Source organism: Salvelinus fontinalis, chromosome 31, assembly GCF_029448725.1.
Source record: "Salvelinus fontinalis isolate EN_2023a chromosome 31, ASM2944872v1, whole genome shotgun sequence".
Classification (NCBI taxonomy): Eukaryota; Metazoa; Chordata; class Actinopteri; order Salmoniformes; family Salmonidae; genus Salvelinus; species Salvelinus fontinalis.
Genome location: NC_074695.1, coordinates 15562343 through 15582799, shown reverse-complemented (window position 1 = coordinate 15582799; position 20457 = coordinate 15562343). Strand labels below are relative to the sequence as shown.

General features: G+C 43.2%; 1 protein-coding gene across 1 annotated transcript in view; it reads right to left on the bottom strand.

The window, feature by feature from the left end:
* Window positions 1–11675, bottom strand: part of LOC129829640 (vasopressin V2 receptor-like) — a 63473-nt gene extending 51798 nt beyond the window's left edge. The window contains exon 1 of the mRNA XM_055891453.1: window positions 11285–11675. The gene's annotated coding sequence lies outside the window, so the exon portion shown is untranslated. The remainder of the gene's footprint in view (window positions 1–11284) is intronic.
* Between the last annotated feature and the right edge of the window lie 8782 nt (window positions 11676–20457).

Below are 20457 nucleotides of genomic sequence, written 5' to 3'. Positions count from 1 at the left end.
ATACATTCCTCCTCTCTGTCCCCCTTCACACCTCCATACATGCCTCCTCTCTGTCCCCCTTCACACCTCCATACATGCCTCCTCTCAGTCCCCCTTCACACCTCCATACATGCCTCCTCTCTGTCCCCCTTCACACCTCCATACATGCCTCCTCTCAGTCCCCCTTCACACCTCCATACATTCCTCCTCTCTGTCCCCCTTCACACCTCCATACATGCCTCCTCTCAGTCCCCCTTCACACCTCCATACATGCCTCCTCTCAGTCCCCCTTCACACCTCCATACATGCCTCCTCTCTGTCCCCCTTCACACCTCCATACATGCCTCCTCTCTGTCCCCCTTCACACCTCCATACATGCCTCCTCTCAGTCCCCCTTCACACATCCATACATGCCTCTCAGTACCCCTCTCCTCTCCCTCTTTTTCTCCCCCTCTCCCTCTATCTTACAGAAGCTTATAGAAATGTTTTTAGTGCCTCAGGGATTTACCCTGACTCCAAACAGGTAGTTACAGTGCTGGAGAAAACATTGTAAGGGTCGGTTACATCTTTCACCATCTCCTCCTCTCTGTTTTCCTCTCTATGCCTCTCTCTCTTTATCTCTCTCTCTCTGTCAGTTCAATTCAATTTCAATTCAAAGGGCTTTGTTGTAATGGGAAATATATGTTTACATTGCCATAGCAAGTGAAAATAGATAACAAGCAAAAGTGAAGTAAACATTACACTCACAAAAGTTCCAAAGGAATATTCTGTCTTTCTCTCCCTCTCTCTGTCTCCGCTCACACATGTTCCATCCGTCAGACCAGGCTCAATGAGACGTGCCAAATGTGCTGTGAGACTGTGAATGTGAAATGTGCGAAATGTGAATGTCGCCTTTTCACACACTCACACACGCATGCACGCAGGCACACACGTGTGGAAAAACACACGCAGACACACAGAGAAGAGCAGTGGGTTTGAGTTTGGTTGGCAGAGCGAGCAGGTAGCACTAATTAGACAGAGTTATACTGTACGGGCATTCATAAAAACGGTTGGTTCAACTTCAGAGCTAAAAATATTTTTTTGAAAATATTGTCTGCTAAATGGAAGAACTTTCAAACTTCTCTCTCTGTGTACCCTGCCTGACCATCTCTGTCTCCATCTGTCTGTCTGTCTCCGTCTTTCTATGTGTCTGTCTCCGTCTGTCTGTCTGTATGTCTGTCTCCATCTGCCTGTCTGTTGTTGTCTGTCTGTATGTCTGTCTGTTGCTGTCTGTATGTCTGTCTCTGTCTGACTGTCTGTCTGTCTGTCTGTCTGTCTGTCTGTCTGTCTGTCTCTGTCTGCCTGTCTGTCTGTATCTCTGTCTGTCTCTGTCTGTCTCTGTATGTCTCTGTCTGCCTGTCTCTGTCTATCTGTCCATATGTCTGTCTGTTGCTGTCTCCATCTGTCTGTCTGTTGCTGTCTGTCTGTCTGTCTGTCTGTCTGTCTGTCTGTCTGTCTGTCTGTTTGTCTCTGTCTGCCTGTCTGCCTGTCTGTATGTCTGTCTGTCTGTCTCTGTCTGTCTGTATGTCTCTGTCTGCCTGTCTCTGTCTATCTGTCCATATGTCTGTCTGTTGCTGTCTCCATCTGTCTGTCTGTCTGTATGTCTGTCTGCCTGTCTGTCTGTATGTCTGTCTCTGCCTGCCTGTCTGTCTGTATGTCTCTGTCTGCCTGTCTGTCTGTCTGTCTGTCTGTCTGTCTGTCTGTCTGTCTGTATGTCTGTCTGTTGCTGTCTGTCTGTATGTCTGTCTCCGTCTGTCTGTCTGTCTGTCTGTCTGTCTGTCTGTCTGTCTGTCTGTCTCCGTCTATCTGTATGTCTATGTCTCCGTCTGTCTGTATGTCTGTCTCTGTCTGCCTGTCTGTCTGTGTGTCTGTCTCCTTCTGTCTGTATGTCTGTCCGTCTCCGTCTGTCTGTATTTCTGTCTGTATGTCTGTTTCTGTCTATCTGTATGTCTATGTCTCCGTCTGTCTGTCTGTCTGTCTCCGTCTGTATGTCTGTCTCTGTCGGTCTGTCTCCGTCTGTCTGTATGTCTGTCTGTATGTCTGTCTCTGTCGGTCTGTCTGTATGTCTGTCTGTATGTCTGTCTGTCTCCGTCTGTCTGTATGTCTGTCTGTATGTCTGTCTCCGTCTGTCTGTCTATTTCTTTCTTCTTTCCACCTTTTCATCTTTCTCTCAATTCAATATACTTTATTGACATGGAATGTAAAAGACTTACATTGTCAAAGTAACCAGATAACCATGATGGTCCAATAAGACAGGAACATTTTCTTTTCTTACCTTTATTTAACTAGGCAAGTCAGTTAAGAACAATTTCTTATTTTCAATGACGGCCTAGGAACAGTGGGTTAACTGCCTTGTTCAGGAGCAAAATGACAGAGTTTTACCTTGTCAGCTCGGGGATTCGATCTTGCAACCTTTCGGTTACTAGTCCAACGCTCTAACCACTAGGCTACCTGCCACCCCTACTAGGCTGTTAGTAATAAAGCAATAATAATTATAATGGTAATAGTGGTAATACTATTAACAGCAATTACAAATACTTATAATAAAAATGAGAATTCTAAGAAAAACATTAATACTGGTATTATTTGTAACTGTTCTTTCTTACACGCACGCACGCACACACACACATGCACACACGCATGCACGGACAGCAACAAATGCAACAACAAATGCAACAACAAATGCAACAACAAATGCAACAACAGAGATTTCTGCCTGCCTCCCTGGAAAAAATGCATGGCTCAACCTTTTGTGTGTGAGCTTACTGTCTTAACGACATGTTGTACTGTGAACCAACCAAGCAAGCAGCGGTAAAGTGGACAGTGGTAAAGTACACTGCTCAGCTCGCTCCATATTGTCAAATACTTTACTTACATACCAATCAGTAACACATTATTCAGCTGAGCCAGGATGATTCCGTCGCTGACACACACTGTGGGTGCCGTGCACTTCTAGAACCTCTGATCAGTATTCTGTTCTGGAACACATGGAACACATACAATCTGTCCACCTACACTGCAACTCTCCCACACCACAAACTAACAGAACCCCTACTACTCACTTAGGAGTTGTATTGCCTTTTTGTGACCTTGTCCAGTCGATTTGAAAGTCAAATGAACTTTCAGTCCATATTAATCATTATCGGTTTGCGGAGGGCGGCATGTCCAAAACACTCTCTATGTAGCCTATACTGTGAAAGTCAAATCCAGAAGCTGGCTTCTCTTGAACTCCTGAAGTATCCTGTAGCTCCCACATCATCAATCTGTCCACTCAATCTTTATATAACCCACCTTTCAGGCGTTTAGCCTTAATAGCACTATAAAGGACATGCAACAATACAGGTGAAATCTTTGTCCCACAATAGCATACCTTGCCAAAACAACCTATTAAATGTTAATAGAGCCGACAACACCTCATTGCACACACTGATACAGCCATTACTCACCGACCCGCATTACACACAGTTGTGTAGCTGCTTGACTTGCATTGAGGGTTCTCTCCTTGAGTCATAGTCAATTCAGGTTGGCACCGTTCGACTTGCACACATCTTTCTATTTACACAATAGACCATCAAGGCTAAGGGGGTTGTTGGGTTTAAGGCCGGTTCTAGTCTTTTGGGGGCCCTAAGCAAGATTTGGTTGGTGAAGAGAAAAATATACATTTCCTGCAATTCTACACATTTTGCCATTGGGCAGAGAGGAAAAAGTTTTACTGCTAATTTCCTGCAATTCTACCCATTTTTCCATGATATGAAGAGATATTTTTTCAGTTTTAAAGCAAATTTTCTGGAATTCTACACATTTTGTCAATGACTTATGCCATGTTAATGATATCTGAATGAGAGTGACTAATAAAATCTATGAGGGCCCCATGGAGTTCAGAGCCCCTGGGCATGTTCCCTGTGTAACCGGGCGGTATTTGACCATGATTACTAAGTGATTACCATGATTAACACGATTAACTTTAGATAGCTAGCTAGACTAATTTACCAATACTAAAAAGGTTTGCTGACTGTCAGTGACTGACATCACAAGAGAAAAATTGTTGATGCAAAAATGTCTGATTTGCACCTTGTTTATTCTATTATTCTAACTGGGGGGGGGGGGGGGGAGGGGCTTAGCAGCGTGGGTCCCTAGGCTACCGTTTATGTCTCCTTTGCCTGGAGCCGGCCCTGGTTGGGTTCAATCAATCAAATGTATTCATTAAGCCCTTTTTACCTCAGCACGTCACAAGTGCTATACAGAAACCCAACCTGAAACTCAAAGCAATGCAGATGTAGAAGCATGGTGACTAGGAAAAACTCCCTAGAAAGGCAGGGACCTAGGAGGAAACCTTGAGAGGAACCAGGCTCTAAGAGTACATGGCCATGAAGGCCTTGAAGATGTTCAAACGTTCATAGATGACCAGCAGGGTCAAATAATAATCACGGTGGTTGTAGAAGGTGCAACAGGTCAGGTGGCTATATCAGTTGGCTTTTCATTGCCGAGCATTCAGAGGTCGAGACGGCAGGTGGGGTAGAGAGAGAGAGAGAGAGTCAAAAACAACAGGTCCGGGACAAGGTAACACGTCCGGTGAACTGGTCAGTTTGAGGCAGCGCGTGCGATTGGGTTGTGAGCAGGTGAGTCTGGGAAGGGGTGATGCTGTGGATGTTTGTGTGTCTGTATGTTGTCGTTTGTACAGTTGAAGTCGGAAGTTTACATACACCTTAGCCAAATACATTTAAACTCTGTTTTTCCCAATTCCTGACATTTAATCATTGTAAAAATTCCCTGTCTTAGGTCAGTTAGGATCACCACTTCATTTTAAGAATGTGAAATGTCAGAATAATCGTAGAGAGAATGATTTATTTCAGCTTTTATTTCTTTCATCACATTCCCAGTGGGTCAGAAGTTTACATACACTCAATAAGTATTTGGTAGCATTGCCTTTAAATTGTTTAACTTGGGTCAAATGTTTTGGGTAGCCTTCCACAAGCTTGGAAATTGGGTGAATTTTGTCCCATTCCTCCTTATTGAGCTGGTGTAACTGAGTCAGGTTTGTAGGCCTCCTTGCTCACACACGCTTTTTCCGTTCTGCCCACAAATTCTTTAAAGGATTGAGGTCAGGGCTTTGTGATGGCCATTCCAATACCTTGACGTTGGTGTCCTTAAGCCATTTTACCACAACTTTGGAAGTTTGCTTGGGGTCATTGTCTATTTGGAAACCCATTCGCGACCAAGCTTTAACTTCCTGACTGATGTCTTGAGATGTTGCTTCAATATGTCCACATAATTTCCCTTACTCATGATGCCATCTATCTTGTGAAGTGCACCAGTCCCTCCTGCAGAAAAGCACTCCCACGGCATGATGCTGCCACCCCTGTGCTTCCCGGTTGGGATGGTGTTCTTGGGCTTGCAAGCGTCCCCCTTTTTCCTTCAAACATAATGATGGTCATTATGGCCAAACAGTTCTATTTTTGTTTCATCAGACCAGAGGACATTTCTCCAAAAGTACGATCTTTGTCCCAATGTGCAGTTGCAAACCGTAGTCTGGCTTTTTCATGGTGGGTTTGGAGCAGTGGCAACTTCCTTGCTGAGCGCCCTTTCAGGTTATCTCGACATAGGACTCATTTTACTGTGGATATAGATACTTTGTACCTGTTTCCTCCAGCATCTTCACAAGGTCTTTTGCTGTTGTTCTGGGATTGATTTGCACTTTTCTCACCATAGTTCGCTCATCTCTAGGAGACAGAACGCGTCTGCTTCCTGAGCGGTATGACGGCTGTGTGGTCCCATGATGTTCATACTTGTATACTATTGTTTGTACAGATGAACGTGGTACCTTCAGGCGTTTGGAAATGGCTCCCAAGGATGAACCAGACTTGTGGAGGTCTACAATTGTTTTTCTGAGGTCTTGACTGATTTCTTTGGATTTTCCCATGATGTCAAGCAAAGAGGCACTGAGTTTGAAGGAAGCCTTGAAATACATCCACAGGTACACCTCCAATTGACTCAAATGATGTCAATTAGGCTATCAGAAGCTTCTAAAGCCATGACATAATTTTCTGGAATTTTCTAAGCTATTTAAAGGCAAAGTCAACTTAGTGCATGTAAACTTCTGACCCACTGGAATTGTGACACAGTGATTTATAAGTGAAATGATCTGTCTGTAAACAATTGTTCGAACAATTACTTGTGTCGTGCACAAAGTAGATGTCCTAACCGACTTTCCAAAACTATAGTTTGTTAACAAGAAATGTGTGGAGTGGTTGAAAAGCGAGTATTAATGACTCCAACGTAAGTGCATGTAAACTTCCGTCTTCAACCTGTATGCGCATGTTAAAAAAAGTTGAAAAATATATATATAGGATCCAATCGGTTATTTTTGATTTCCAATAGAGAAAAAAGTAGTCAAATAATAGGATTCCAATAGGATTCTGATAAAGGTGACACAAAATCCTATAGGACTGTAAGAATCCTATATGGTCCAATAGGGTAACTTTTATATCCAATAGAGAAAAGTAGTCCAATATAATTACAATAGGATTCTGATAGAGGTGAAACAAAATCCCATAGGATTGTGAGAATCATATGGTATCCAATAGGATTACTTTTATTTCCAATAGGAGAAAAGCAGTCCAATAGAAATTCCAATATGATTCTGATACAGGTGACACAAAATCCTATAGGACTGCAAGAATCCTATAGAATCCAATATGATTAATTTTATTTCCAATAGATAAAAAGTAGTACAATAGGATTCCAGTAGGATTCTGATAAAGGTGACACAAAATCTTATAGGATTCTATTGGAAAAATCTCTAAACCTATACGATTTTGGACTACGGGATCATATCCACACAAGTTCCAAATGTATACTGAACAAAAATATAAATGCAAGTTGTAAAGTGTTGGTCCCATGTTTCATGAGCTGAAATAAAAGATCCCAGAAATGTTTCATACACACGAAAAACGTATTTCTCTAAAATGTTGTGCACAAATTTGTTTACATTCCTGTTAGTGAAAATTCCTCCTTTCCCAAGATAATCCATCCACCTGACAGGTGTGGCATATCAAGAAGCTGATTAAATAGCATGATCATTACACAGGTGCACCTTGTGCTGGGGACAATAAAAGACCACTCTAAAATGTGCAGTTTTGTCACAACACAATGCTACAGATGTCTCAAGTTTTGAAGGAGCGTGCAACAAGCATGCTGACTGCAGAAATGTACACCAGAGCTGTTGCTAGAGAATAGAATGTTAATTTCTCTACCAGCGTCGTTTAAAAAAAATGCCCTTATATTTCCTTATATGAACTGTAACTCAGTAAAATCGTTGAAATTGGTGCATGCTGCGTTTCTATTTTTGCTCAGTATAACTGAATCATCAGAACAAGAAACACCCTTTGATGCGAAACGATCATTTGTTTTCCTGATGGAAGCTCAGTATGCACAAACAAGAAAGCAATTTGAACATCTGTCTTTTCCTCTGATTGAAATATGCATACCAATACCGTAGAGTGTGCCAAGGGGGAAATGAGAGGAATCATCTGGGTGTTTGACATAAAGGACTTACTAAAGAATTTACTACCTTCTTACTTAATAACAAGCATCCATTTATAAGGATGGTCATCAACATAAATATAAAATGCAATGATTGAAGATTTTCAAGATTATTTTCCTTATTAGATGAACGATATGAAAAGCCATCAAAGTCATTTTTAGATTTTGTCTCCGTCTGTCTACTATTAATACTTTATATCTGGATAATTATCGGGGTTCATAAATGTATTAATCAACATCAAAAGAGTTTTGGTTAGTGTGGCAGAACACACACACACACACACACACGAACACACGAACACACACCAAGGTGAGTTTCTATCTTCTCCCTGCCTCTCTTGGCTCTCACCTTTCTGTCAGTGCATGGTCATCCTACTCACGCGTGTCCTGCCCTCTCTCTGAGTGTCTCTACAGCAGGGGGAAGGAAGGAGGACGAAATGGTTGGAGTGATAACCACATCCTACAAACATCTCAAAACTGGGCTTAGGGGTGTACATGAAAAGAACAGAAAGGTCCACACACTATATGCTCTTTAAACCACCTTATTTTTTTATTTAACCTTTATTTAACTAGGCAAGTCAGTTATTAATAACAAATTCTTATTTACAATGACAGCCAAACCCGGACGATCCTGGGCCAATTGTGCGCAGCCCTATGGGACTCCCAGTCACAGCCGGATGTGATATTGTAATGAATACTCAGGGGGAAAAGGGTGTAGATTCACGCGCAGAGTGCAGCAGGTGTTTATTTCTCCTTCACAGAAGGCAGGAATCGTGGTCACAGGCAGGCAATTGTCATACACAGGTAGGAAAACAGGCAGGTGAATCAAAACTAGGACTGAAGGCTATAACTGGTTCTCACAAACGAACTAGGAAAAGGCTTAGTAGAGTCAAAACGAACAATACCTCACAAAGGCACAAACAGAATGAACTGAACTAAATAAGGAGCTGTTGAGATCAGGTGAGTAACTAACACAGGTGAAATCAATGAACAAACATGAAAGACAGGGCTACGTTCAAGAACACAATGAACAGAACACAAGGTTGACTAAGAAAATAAATACAGAACCTTACAGTACCCCCCCCCCCCCCCCCCCCCCAACCCCAAGGGAGGCTCCTGATGACCACCGGAGAGTGGAGCGTGCGGGCTGGGAAGCAGAGGCAAACGCCTACCTTAGGGGCGAGGTCCGACAGACTGGTTCGACAAGGTCGTGGACTGACCCGTCATTCTGCGTTGGTCAGTTCGGGGGTCGACCCCGAGGTCGGGGAGCGTGACAATCCAGACGGTTGCGGTGGAATGCCTGAACCATCTCTGGGTCGAGGATGTCCTAGTCGGGGACCCAGGACCGGTCTTCAGGCACATAACCTTCCAAGTCCACTAGATAGTGGATGCGGTCTCTCAGGCTTTTGGAATCAAGGATGGCCTGAATGGCGTAAGCAGGTTTCCCTCCGACGTCCAACGGTGGGGGCGCACTGCGGGTTGAGACTGGAGGATGAAGAGGACTGGAGGATGAAGAGGACTGGAGGATGAAGAGGACTGTAGGTGGCCGGTTTTAACAGAGACACATGGAAGGACGAGGACATTTTATACTGATGGGGTAACTGGAGGCGATACGTGACCGGGTTGATGTGATGGGTTATCTTGAAGAGACCAATGAAGCAAGGACAAAACTTTTTGCAGGGGAGGCGGAGCGGGATGTCTCTAGTAGAGAACCACACAAGCTGTCCAGGGTGAAAGAGTGGCGTAGGTCGGCGTCGTCTGTCGGCAAATCGCTTCTGGGTATTAGAGGCTTCCTGCAGATGCCGGTGAGCGGTCTCCTATACCCGCTTACTACGCCGAAACCAGTCGTCGACAGCTGGGACAGTACCAGGCTCCACCTCCCAGGGAAACATGGGGTGTTGGTAACCAAGTACACACTGAAACGGTGTAAGGCAGAGGGATGAATGCATGAGTGAGTTCTGAGCGTATTCGGCCCAGGCCATATACCGACTCTAGTCGTGTGGAGAGGCAGAACATTGTTGGCGGAGGTACTTCCCTATTTCTTGTTTCAGGCGTTCTGTCTGCCCATTGGTCTGGGGATGGTACCCGGAGAAGAGGCTGAGGGCGACCCCCAGTCAGTCACAGAAGGCTCGCCACACCCGGGAGACAAACTGGGGCCCGTGGTCATACCACCTCATAGCACCTCATACCACCTTATAGCCCCTCATACCACCTTATAACACCTCATACCACCTTATACCACCTTAAACCACTGTATAGCACCTCATACCACCTCATCAATCAATCAATCAATCAAATGTATTTATAAAGCCGTTCTTACATCAGCTGATGTCACAAAGTCTTATACAGAAAGTGCTCATAGCACCTCATAGCACCTCATACCACCTCACATCACATTATACAACCTTATACCACTGTATAGCACCTCATACCACCTTATACCACCTTATACCAACTTATAGCACCTCATACCACTTTATAGCATCTTATAGCTGGGGTGGCAGGTAGCCTAGTCGTTAGGGCGTTGGGCCAGTAACCTGAAAGGTTGCTAGATCGAATCCCCGAGCTGACAAGGTAAAAATCTGTTGATCTGCCCCTGAACAAGGCAGCTAACCCACTGTTCTTAGGCCGTCATAGTAAATAAGAATTTGTTTTTAACTGACTTGCCTAGTTAAATAAAGGTTAAAAAAACAACATAATAAAAATATCACCATGCACCACTTTTAACCTCCTTAATGACAACGTTTCAATCCAGAGTATCATCAGGTCAAACATTGTCATCAAATGTGATATACAGAGCATGTAATGTGCTGGCCTTTCTGTAAACTAAAAGTCTATTTGAAAACAATGTTCGTTTTTAGGCCAACCGTTCGGACAATACAGGCGTTTTTGTGAGAAGATTTTTGGGACGTCTTAAAGTCTGACAAACACCGCTGTAAATTGGCCACTTTCCACCACAGATGTGGAAGGCTGACAGGCGGATGTGGTGGATTGAGACGCAGCCCATGCAAAAAAAAAACATCTCTAGCTTCTTTATAATGTTACTTAGATTGATGCATGGGTGCGTCAATAGACTTACAGATTAAGGTGATATCCGGAGCATATAGCGTGCTGGTCTTTATGTCCTGGTCACAAAAGGAGAGACTCGTTTTCCATCAACATCAAAATGGATCATACTGATGATTAGCTGATCAGTACACAGTCATATTTCAGGACCTCCCATCTCTACACACATAGCTACTCACCTTGGATGGGACAGTTATACAATGAAAGAACTGAGATAAGTATATCAGGAGTGTTGACGTAAAGCTGGCGACATTTACATAGCATGACTCTGTCTATTTTCGAGAGACACACATCTGAATGTCGAGGCTAGCAGGTTTACCATAACGCTTTTAGTATAATCTCATCTCATCATGTCTGTCAGTATACAAAGTCTGTTTATGAAACACATACACACACACACACACACACACACACACACACACACACACACACACACACACACACACACACACACACACACACACACACACACACACACACACACACACACACACACACACACACACACACACACACACCTCACTGAATATCAATGGTTGTAAACTGCCGTGCTGAGACAAACAGACAGCTGCGGTAACATCTGAGGATTCCGTTACTAGACAAAGTGAAAGGTAGCTAAAACGCTGAGGTGAGCTAAAAGGTGAGGGACTGTACTTACTTTTGCTTGTGATCCTCTTCAGTGATGTTTCACAAAGGTGTCCAAATCCTCACCAAAATTCACATCTTTGTCCCTTTGATTCAACAGTGAAGTCCATGCATGTCCATTGTCTCTGTGTTTGTGTGAGGGATCATTGAATCAGTTTGTCTGTTTACGCTAATGTAGATCAAGAGAGCAGTGTTAGAACTGTCTGTCTCAAATGTTGTGCGATCTAAATGTGTTCAGAGCTTGTAGGGTGTTATAGGCTGTAGTTAAATGTGTGTCAATATGTCTGTACTGAATTTGCCTTGTGGTTGATGGCATTTGGCTGCTGTGTAGTTCACAACAGTCTGAGAGTAATCCATTAGTTGCCAGGCTCCGTGTGTGTCTCTCTCTCCTCTGCTACCTCTGAGAGACTACTCACTGACTGGACTGAATTTAAGCTCCGTCTGCTATTACCATCCCTCCTTCACTCTCCCTCCCTCTCCTCCTCCCATTTCCCCCTCCTCCTGGGTCAAACTAGCTGTCCTCTATGATGGGAGGAGGAGCTAACATCCAGAGGGGAGGGGAACCAATGTTTTTATACATACCAATGAACTATATCAGAGAGAGAAAGGCTGTACATAGACTGTACACTGTTTATAGCCGTAATATGACATTTGAAATGTCTCTATTCCTTTGAAACTTTTGTGATTGTAATGTTTACTGTTAATTTTTTATTGTTTATTTCACTTTTGTTTATGATCTATTTTACTTGCTTTGGCAATGTAAACATATGTTTCCCATGCCAATAAAGCCCTTTGAATTGCATTTTGAGAGAGAGAGACCCCATTGCAATAGGCTAGATATACTATACTGTAATGCAACCTACACGGTTGTTGATATTTTTGTTGTTGTTGTTGTTGGAGAGAGAGACGGAGAGAGGGAGAGAGACAGAGATGGAGAGAGAGAGGGAGAGAGACAGAGAGAGTACATAAACAATACTGTTTAAGGTGTCGCTATGTGTTTACTGCGTCACTGACATTTTACTCCTGTCCTTATTATTAGTTTGTTGTTTTCATGTTGTCTCATCACTTAATCGCCCCTTTGTTCACAACATTGTTACTAAACATGTACAACCTGTGGTAAGCAATATGGGGTTTCCTGTAGTGGCCTGCCTGTTCACCATGAATACCTGAATACCACAATCTATGAATAACTATAGGCTGACTCAGTTAAGTCAACTACACACCCCACCTGGCACTACCCGAACACACCTGTGTACTGTAGGTAGGTAACTACACACCTAGTCTCACATTGCCATACCTCCAAAATCACGTTGTTGCGGATTGGAAAAACGGTTTGAATGGACCACTGGCTCCCAGCAGCAAGATTTTTATTGGATGATAAATTTCAAGAACTCTCCCCCCACACGCCCGTAGAACAGATGCTGTGTGTTATATGTCTCAGTTTTCCACATCGGTAGTTGTTTCCTATTCTAGTTCCAAGTACTAGTTTTTAAGTTATCAAGTGTGGCCGACAGCCTGCGATTTCTATTTCTATTTATTGAAAGTGGATTACGCTGGTAAATTCAAACATCACAACACGTTCTAAACCACTCAGGTGAAACACTTTCTTCCTTGTCTCCATTCGTCCACATGGCTGCTGGCTGCACTTTACTAACACCGAAAATAGTGAAGATTGCCCATTTTTTTGTAAGAAACATTAATGTGTTGAAAATCCCAAATTGTTTGCATTGTCAACTTACACACAGCTCTGACACACACACACACTTACTCCACCAGACATGCCACCAGGGGTCTTTTCACAGTCCCCCCAGAACAAATACAAGAAAGCGTGCAGTATTATACAGGTCCATTATTGCTTGGAACTCCATTCCATCTCATATTGCTCAAATTAATAGCAAACCTGGTTTCAAAAACAGACAAAGCAACACCTCTCCCCTATTTGACCTAGATAGCCTGCATATCAATACATACACACAAACTAAGTGTGCCTTTAAAAACAATAAAAAACGTACTTCTCTCCTTGCTGCTCTTGTCTATTAATGTTCTGTTTTATGTCATGTTTCCTGTTTTGTGTATTTACTTACTTGAATAGGTTTTCCCACTGGCTCCGTTATTTAGAGTCCTTATGGTATTTTTGATATTTTATTAGGATCCCTATTAGCTGTTGCGAAAGCAGTTATTCTTCACATGCACATTTGTGGCCTGCTGGAGGTCATTTTGCAGGGCGCTGGCAGTGCACCTCCTTGCACAAAGGCGGAGGTAGCGGTCCTGCTGCTGGGTTGTTGCCCTCCTACGGCCTCCTCCACGTCTCCTGATGTACTGGCCTGTCTCCTGGTAGTGCCTCCATGCTCTGGACACTACGCTGACAGACACAGCAAACCTTTTTGCCACAGCTCGCATTGATGTGCCATCCTGGATGAGCTGCACTACCTGAGCCACTTGTGTGGGTTGTAGACTCCGTCTCATGCTACCACTAGAGTGAGAGCACCGCCAGCATTCAAAAGTGACCAAAACATCAGCCAGGAAGCATAGGAACTGAGAAGTGGACTGTGGTCACCACCTGCAGAATCACTCCTTTTTTGGGGGTGTCTTGCTAATTGCCTATAATTTCCAACTTTTGTCTATTCCATTTGCACAACAGCATGTGAAATTTATTGTAAATCAGTGTTGCTTCCTAAGTGGACAGTTTGATTTCACAGAAGTGTGATTGACTTGGAGTTACATTGTGTTGTTTAAGTGTTTTCTTTATTTTTTTGAGCAGTGTATTATCTATGTGAATCCACTTAGCACCGCATCATATTACATCCATAGGCCTACAGTATGATGGGCATTTTGTCCTCACGCACTGTTGTTCCTACGGCACCAGTCTGGAGAGCCCTGATTTCCACCTGGTTCCCACCTGATTTCCACCTGGTTCCCACCCCTCTTTAGCTGCTTTCTGTCCTGGAACTTCCCCAGGCTTCCCGATTTAGGGTTTGTGACAAGGCTACTACACACCCCACCTGCCACCTCAACACACCTGTGTAGGTAGGAATCTACACACTCTACCTGGCACCTCAACACACCTGTGTAGGTAGGTCAATATTGAATTATGTAACGTGTTTTGTGACCCTGATTAAAAGCACTTAAAATGAATTTGACTTGACTAATCATGAAAGAAAGAGAGAGGATGTGTGTGTGTGTATGTTTCAAAAACAGACTTTGTGTGCATACAGTATGTGTGTTTGTACACTGTCTCTGTTTTCATGTCAACACCACCAGCACACAGATAAGAGTGTTTTACCAGGAGTATTGTCTTTCTCCCTGCTTGAGCAGAGTAGACCAGCACGGAGCTGGCCCTGATCCAATGGAGTGTCCCATGATGTCACAACTGAAGCCAGAGAGCTCCAGAACTCGAGCAGTGCCAGACTCTCCTCACATGCCACCTTCAATCAAACTCTTTTGATGTTCTACCGATGGAAGTTGTAACATGGCCCAGAGTTCTCAGAAACGAGTGTAATATGATTATCCTGTCTCCTAACAGGACATTGGCTTTGTCCCAAATGGCACCCTATTCCCTACATAGGGCATTACTTTTGACCAGGACCCTGTGAGCCCTGGTCAAAAGTAGTGCATTAAATAGGGAATAGGGTGCCATTTGGGACGTAGACATTATGTCACATCAATCCCTGATCCACTTCTCCTCTATTAAAGTGAAACAGTGGAGTGAGAACACGAGGGGGAGGCAGGAGGAAGGCTTCTGGCCAAAGACAGATAGTAAACACTTCATGAAAGTACCTCAGGCAGCCCGTAAACACCAAAAATATTAGTCTTTACGCCTAGGACCGGTGTAAATCCCTAAGAGGAAACCTATTGTGATCGTAGCCAGGAGGAAAACATTTGATTAATAATAACGCTTTGACAGAAAACCAGTGTTACGAATCCCTTTTGGCCCGACAGTCTAGGGGGGATGGTAAAGAGACCCGTAACACAACTCATGCAAATGATAATAGTGAAAAAGTAAGAGTGAGAACGAAATAACCACAGACAACTAAAATTACCGTCAAACACTCAGGGTTTATTTGAAACCACACGGTAATGGGGGTGGAGCAGGAAATGGGGCTGAGCTGGACACAAGGAAAGAAATACTACGCATCCAAAAACACCCCTAAGCTAGAATACCTGCTTCAATAACTAACTAACCAAAAAATACAGTGGGTGGTCCATCCAGTTCTAGTGTATTTAACAAAGTTTACCTACAGGTAGTGTATGCCCATGGGCGACTTGTCTTGGTACCCCCTTTTCCCAACATCAAACAAACAGTCAAACACCATAACCAAAACAATACCCACAGGTGGGACAAAGTGACATGTAGTTGCAAACCACAAGCGATCTAGAGAGAGATTGCATTGACAGAGAGATTGAGCTCCAGAGAAAACAACTGACAGGGTTTTTAAACCAAGGGAAAGGGGAATGATTGGGTAAGTGAAACAGGAGGTGTGTCTTCTGATTATCAACTGATTGGTGACTGATTGGGGAATGATGATTGTCATCTGTGAGGGGAGAAGGAGAGAAAATAAATACACAGGATACACACACAGGATACCTATATCCGTAACTCACATTTAAAAGATGCACTACTAGAAATCGCCCCACCATTTCCTGGTGGCAAAAATTGCAATAGTTCGCCTAATTTCAGTTTATGTGACAAAACAAGCTAGGATAGTGTAGGGAATCATTGTACCATCTAAACCGCTGTGAAATATTGTTTCCATAACCAAAAATATTGTATTTTCAGCTACTTGAAGGTGGTGCTCAAAAACCGAAAGTAAAAGATTGAATTTATTAATCACTAAATAATTAACACTCAAACAATTAGTGTACATGAAATACATGTTACATTACAGAATGATCTAGGGACGAAAGAAACGCACACCTATTTAGGTGAGGTGCTGGCTAGCAGAGTGGAACACTTTAAAAAATAAAGGAGAGCCTCTAAACAAGAACACGACACTAACATAAGGCAAACCGCCGATACACAAGAACAATAGAAACTGCTGAGTAAACCTGGGAGAGGGACATATAAAGGGAAGGAAATGATGAAGGTAATGGAGTCCAGGTGTGAATCATAATGAGCGTAATTATGAGTGCCAGGTGTGCGTAATGATGAATCCCAGGACCGGTGGTTAGTACTCACGACGTCGGGAGTCCAGTAGGGATCTGACAAAGTACGCCGGCTCCCCTCGATGTTACGTGCACCTGTGAATCACACCTGGACTCCATTTACCTTCATCATTTCCTCACCTTTATATGTCTCTCTCCCAGATTCACTCACCAGTTGGTATTGTTCTTGTGTATCAGTGTTCTGCCTTATGTTAGTGTCATCTTCTTGGTTTTGTTGTTTTATAAAAACGTTGCACCTGCATCCGACTCACCGCCCACTCATTACAGGCAGGAGCAACACACCCATATTCTAATCTAATCGACTCAATGTGAATGTTTTGACCAATCCAGTCACTTAAATACATCAACCAGAAAACATACAATGCAGTAAGACATCAAAATGTGCAGCATCTTTATAAACTCTTGAAACAATCCAAACATGACAATTTAATTCACACAGTAACACCAATTTCGTCAATTCAAGTTTTCATCAGTCGTCACACCTCTTTGTGGTGTCAGTGACCCCAGGACTTCCATAGGAACATCTTTTCCCCCGAGATTTCCACTGGAAGGTGTGAGATGCAAATATACAGCCATCCATCTGGACAATGCCTAATTGAAACAACATGCCAGGTTAGCGTCAGCAGGTGGAATCTTGATCACTTCATCATCGTTCACATTTGTTCACTCTCAATTTTCCCATTACAGCATATCTATAAATCACATTTCTATGTGAATTTGGTTGGGTCTCCCCAAAAGTTACATATTGCAGCTTTAATTTAACCACACGTGACTACAAAGACTCACACGCTGCATTGAACCGTCAGCACTGCCATCACAACTGGAGATACCGCATCATTTTTGGAGACATGGTATTGCCAGGTGCTATAACAACCTTCACTGACTAGCTAAGCATGAGAACTGCGAGGTGTCTACAGTAATGTTAACTTTTTGGCAGTTTGTGACATCTCCACTTTCCAAGCATATACCAACTCTTGCAGCAGTTTTATATACATCACAATGCTCTACTTGAGCAGGAGCCTACCAACATGAGCAGGAGCCTACCAACATGAGCAGGAGCCTACCAACATGGAACCCATAGAATATGGTAGTGAAAGGAAGCCCACTGGCCGGTAGTGGGAGAAGGATGGAACGAGATGGATTTTGGCCGACATTCTTCAAATCTTCTCATCGATGAAACGTTTTATCTCAATACAGTTTCCTGTTCCCAAAACTAGAATCTGTTATGAACAGCGTGCACTACGTTTTGTGGACTTTACGCTTTGCAAAAGTAAAAAAATTATGTTTTGTTTAGGAGTGCAAAGGTGAATTTAGTTATTGCACACGCAGATACATGCTAGAACATGCTAATAGGATCTCACTAGCTCGTGCTTGGCTCTGCCCACCTCCTTGCTTGTCCTCCCCACTATGACTAATTTGTTCCCATTGGAAACAACCGGCTGTGATCTATGTTGCTTTAGTTGTAAAAATCTTTTCCCATAGTCTGTATCATTCTACTTCTATGGTGGAACCCCAAGTGCAAACATGTCCTCTTCTATCAAAACGTTCTCCTAATCTGGCTGAGCATTCTCCCACGTGTTAAGGCTCATTTCCATCTCAGCATGGGAGTATAGTAACGAGGCCAGAAATAAAATGATAGCTGTTTTCCTCTGAGATGGTTAGCTTGCGTTCCAAATGGCACCCTACTTTTGACCAGGGTCCTTAGTCTCTTATGCAAAACATTTGAGCATTTCCTCGACCAGACCTACTTGTTCTAATGGCGATGTTGAACGCTCTGCAGTGCACTTTGTTGTATAATGTTCAATGAATCAATCATGTGGTCAATCATGGACTGATGGACGTTTCTTTGTTCCCCGCCCCGCCCTGCCCCGGGGGATAGAAATACATTGAACCAGGCCCAACGTCAGTCCGTCAGTCTGCTTTTCTGTCTGATGGGAGGGAGATGTATGGCCAGTAGTGTCAGGAAAACACCTGGAGCTGAAGGTAGAAGCTGGCAGCATTGCAGTAGGAAACATCTGAGGAAGCTATTATCTGTCACCTGTCTCGTTAATAGCAAAGACATATGAGGAATTTGGGCCCATTGTGCTCGACGGATGCTGTATTTCGGTGAAGAGATATTGGCAGGATTATTTCACTAATAAAATGTTGTTTTGTCGATTTAAAGGGCTTAGAGTTCATCAGGCTCAGCCACCTTTTGGAAGACCTGGGAATATGGGGAAAATGGTGTGAATTTTGTAACCCTAGCTGTGTATTATCTCTGAAAGACAAAATGTTAATCTGTAGACTTATTTCAGCATCCATCCATCTGTCTTGTCACTACGGAAATTACAGGTCTGCTAGCCAGACCATCCATCTATGTCCTTCACTACCGTTAACGTGATAGAGCATAGTGAATAGATCTAATATAATAACTTGATTCTGGAATGAATAGTGGTTAGAGGCATCCTACTGTGACCATATGTATCATGTATGCATCCCATCCTATGTAGTGCACTACCTTTGACCAGTGCCCATAGGTGTTTGGCCAAAAGTAGTGCACTATATTGGTAATGGTGTGCCATTTGGGATGCAAACCACATGAAAGGTTTATGAATAATTGAAATATTTCTTTAAATAAATAATTTAACGGACAATACATATATTAACATAGGATTGATAGCGTGGAGTGAGTGAATAGATAGATGTGTTTCTCTGTGAAAGTCACCCAACTGAAACCTTTCTGTGTGTGTGTGTGTGTGTGTGTGTGTGTGTGTGTGTGTGTGTGTGTGTGTGTGTGTGTGTGTGTGTGTGTGTGTGTGCGTGTGTGCGTGTGTGCGTGTGTGCGTGTGTGCGTGCGTGCGTGCGAGCGAGCGAGCGTGCGTGCGTGCGTGCGTGTGGAATTTTTTAATAGTTATTTTGTTTTTAAAACAAAAAACTAAATGCATACTCTTCAACCGATTGCTGCCCGCACCCGCACCTGCCCGCCCGACTAGCATCACTACTCTGGACGGTTCTGACAACTACAAATACCTAGGTGTCTGGCTAGACTGTAAACTCTCCTTCCAGACTCATATTAAGCATCTCCAATCCAAAAATAAATCTAGAATTGGCTTCCTATTTCGCAATAAAGCCTCCTTCACTCACGCTGCCAAACATACCCTCGTAAAATTGACTATCCTACCGATCCTCGACTTCGGCGATGTCTTTTACAAAATAGCCTCCAACACTCTACTCAGCAAACTGGATGCAGTCTATCACAGCGCCATCCGTTTTGTCACCAAAGCCCCATATACCACACACCACTGCAATCTGTATGCTCTCATCGGCTGGCCCTCGCTACATATTTGTCGCCAGACCCACTGGCTCCAGGTAATCTATAAGTCTTTGCTAGTTAAAGCGCCACCTGATCTCAGCTCACTGTTCACCATAACAACACCCACCTGTAGCACGCGCTCCAGCAGGTATATCTCACTGGTCATCCCCAAAGCCAACACCTCCTTTGGCCGCCTTTCCTTCCAGTTCTCTGCTGCCAATGACTGGAATGAATTGCAAAAATTGCTGAAGTTGGAGACTTATATCTCCCTCACTAGCTTTAAACATCAGCTATCTGAGCAGCTTTCCGATCGCTGCAGCTGTACATAGCCCATCTGTAAATAGCCCATCCAACTACCTACCTCATCCCCATATTGGTTTTATTTACGTTTTTGCTCTTTTGCACACCAGTATTTCTACTGGAACATCATCATCTGCACATCTATCACTCCAGCGTTAATTTGCTAAATTATAATTACTTCGCTACTATGGCCTATTTACTTCCTTACCTCCTTACTCTATTTGCACACACTGTATATAGATTTTTCTATTGTGTTATTGACTGTACCTTTGTTTATTCCATGTGTAACTCTGTGTTGTTGTTTTTTGTCACACTGCTTTGCTTTATCTTGGCCAGGTCACAGTTGTAAATGAGAACTTGTTCTCAACTGGCCTACCTGGTTAAATAAAGATGAAATAAAAAATAAAAAGAGCAGATGTTTCCTGGCTATG